Source organism: Myotis davidii, unplaced genomic scaffold (genome assembly GCF_000327345.1).
Source record: "Myotis davidii unplaced genomic scaffold, ASM32734v1 scaffold1, whole genome shotgun sequence".
Lineage (NCBI taxonomy): Eukaryota > Metazoa > Chordata > Mammalia > Chiroptera > Vespertilionidae > Myotis > Myotis davidii.
The window spans coordinates 3,901,314-3,904,429 of record NW_006294681.1 but is presented as its reverse complement, the minus strand read 5'-3'; the positions used below and the strand labels follow the sequence as shown (position 1 = coordinate 3,904,429).

At 42.4% G+C, this 3,116-nt stretch overlaps 1 long non-coding RNA gene across 1 annotated transcript in view; it reads right to left on the bottom strand.

Annotated features, from left to right (window-relative positions):
• LOC107183982 overlaps positions 1-2,818 on the bottom strand; it is a 12,692-nt gene extending 9,874 nt beyond the window's left edge. The window contains exon 1 of the long non-coding RNA XR_001514801.1: positions 2,717-2,818. This is a non-coding gene — a long non-coding RNA (uncharacterized LOC107183982). The remainder of the gene's footprint in view (positions 1-2,716) is intronic.
• Between the last annotated feature and the right edge of the window lie 298 nt (positions 2,819-3,116).

Below are 3,116 nucleotides of genomic sequence, written 5' to 3'. Positions count from 1 at the left end.
TATAGATAAAGTGAAAGAAATAAACTGGCGGAGGGTGGGGGACAAGAATTAAAATATTTTGCTATCTTAAATTATTAACATTATCTTTGGGGGTTGTAACAATTCTTTGTACCATTTCAAAGCACATCACAATTATTTTACTCCACAATAGCACTATAAAGTAAAAAAGGAAGACAAAAACAAAACGATTTTTATGTGTGTGTGAGAGAGATAAAAGATATAGTTTGAGGCAGTGAGAGAGTGGTCATTTTATGAAGTATTATGTTTTGGAAAAATGAGCCCATCAAACAAATGCCCACCTGGAAAGGTGAGAGACAAACAGGGATAATGACTCACTGCAAATACAACAAAGAGCTCACACAGACTAATTTTCGAAGAGTCTCCAAGAGATTTGCAAAAGTCATGAAGAGGCTGTTTATGACACGGTTATTGCAGCATTGATTATAAGAGTGAAAAAATGGAAATCTAAGTGTTCAGCATCACTGAAATGGTGGAGCAAATGATGACCTGCCTCCTCGATGTAACATCCGGTAGCCATGTTCCAGGAGTCTTAGAGGGCGTATAAGCACAGCACAGATGCTTCTGCTGTGACCATCGGGAAAAGCAGAATGCAAATTATCCACAAGGGAGGGCAAGCGAAGTGTTACTGCTTTTGTGTAAGCAAAGCATATGAAAACGCAAAGAAGACACACTCAAATCTGAATGAGAGTTTGAGGAAAAGTCCTCAGGAAGCCAACATTTCAACCGCATTCAAGGGGATGCTGGGATTCTGCTAAGCACGTGGGTGGTGGGAAGGGACCAGGACAGTGCAGCGAGGAAGTGGGCTGAGGCACCTGGGGAAAGGCAGAGGCGTGGGGAAATGTGTGAGAAGTTTGGGGAAGTGACTTATCACAGGGTCTGTGAGAGCTGTGGTAGGAGAGGTAGGGAAGTTAGGATGGTGTCAGACTGAAAGGCCCTGAATGTCCACTAAGAATTCCAGACTTCGCTCGGCCAAGAAGAGCCAGCCGGGCTTTCTGAGAACACAACGGACATGGTGATAGAAATAGAAGCAGAGGAATGGAGGAGAGCTGTGTGAAATTTATCTATTGTCCATTTTTGAAATTTTTAGTAAATCATATATGCCCGAGTCCCTTGATCTCCCCCCCACACACACATTTTGAGCTTCATTTGTAAAAGCATTTTAAATAGAAATGCAAATTTGATAGAAAAGCACTAACAAAGAAAGGTGCCACATACTGCTGCCCCCTTTGTTTCAATGCCTCTATTTCCTTAATAAGACTTCACAGTGAGCCAAGACTGTGAGCACCGGCTTTGAATGTCAACTCTGAGCATTTCAAGTCACTTCACCCAAATGAGCTTCAGTTTCCTCATCTATCACCAGTTATAGTTATTATTTACTAACGATATAAACACCAAACAGGGCTTGTTACATGCCAGGCACTCTTATAAAATGTGTTCTGTTCTATTTTTTTTAAACAATTATAATTAGAGTAATTCTCCCATGAACTAGAGCTGTCCTGATTTTACCTGTGTGTGTGTGTGTGTGTGTGTGTGTGTGTGTGTGTGTGTGATGAGGAAACTCAGGCACAGAATGGTTAGTAACTGGTGACAGAGCTGGGGTTATATGTGGGCAATATGGGTCCGGAATCTATCCCCTGGAACTCTGCTGTTCAGATTCGCCATAAGAAAAATAATAGAATGATAATAATGGGACAAATGTAAAAATAGCGACAGTACAAGAAAATAATGATAACACTGCCAGAGAAGATTGAGGGAAATCTGATGATTATAAATTAAACATCACAAAGCAGGATTTCACTATTACTTTATTATGCCGTATTTGCCGGCGTATAAGACGATTTTTTGGCCCTGAAAAATATACCTCCAAGTGGGGGGTCGTCTTATACGCCAGGTACACTTCAGATAGACTGCCCATAGTGCTTGCCCCGTGCCATAGTGGCCTCCCGATGCCCGCCCACTTCATTCCACATACCGTTCAGGCATCAGCAGCGCTGCTGGGTGTATGCTCGGCTGTTATGCGATTTTGCTGTTATGCGATTTTACCACACTCGCAAAATCGCACACAGCCGACCATACACCCAGTATGATAGCGCAAAATCGCGAATCGCGATACCATACTGGGTGTATGGTTGGCTGTGTGCGATTTTGCGAGTGTGGTAAATTCGGGTTACCGTATATTTCTTTACATATGCATTGAAGATTCGCGATTTTGCGCTATCATGGTGCCTGTTAGAATGTTGAAGAGCTCGCACTTGCGCACTAGTGAGGTCCCAGGGAGACTTCTATCATTGACAGTCCCTCTAGGTTGTGGGCTGCTTGCCTGTGTTCCTGAGAAGCATCTACGGTACCAGTCTATAGAGTGTGTTTTCTTTAGTGAATTACCGGTATGTTTACCGGTAATAAACTTGCACTGTTTTATGTATATGTTTGATTACATACAGCCTTGTGACAGTTTTCCTGCATGTCATAAGCATTTGAATATAAATTAAAATGTTAAAATCAAATCTGATATTGTTTTACCTTTTATTTGGTGTGTGGAAGGTGTGCGGAAGAGGGGGTAGTCTTATACGGCGAGTATATAACAAACTCTGTATTTTGAGTGGAAATGTTAGGGGGTCGTCTTACACGCCCAGTCGTCTTATACGCCGGCAAATACGGTAGTTAATGTGGAGGAAATGAATCTTATAAAACTGACAGTGTGTTTCCAGTATCTAGCAAAGTGCCTAACAGGGTAGGCGATCAAGGAATGCTGAAGAGTGAGTAAATACGAAGGCAGCAAAGTCCTTCCTCCCTTCCCACTGCCTTCTTCCCTGTCCTCTGCTTGGGTATTAGGTCTGCAACTTATTTCTCGCAGGACTGTATGTCCCAATGATAACCAGCCATGTCAAAGAACTAAAAATAGTCTAAGGTGTGAAGTTCAAGGAGTTAAGGGCTTTTTCTTAGCAGTCAGCTTTTCCCAGAACACCATGCTCTCCACCCCTTTCCTCTCCCTGTGGAATAAGCTTCAGCAAAGCTAGATGCTGCAAGTGTTTGGTCTTTAAGAAACCTACCTTAGGCACACGATGCAATCTATAGATGATGCATCATAGAATTGA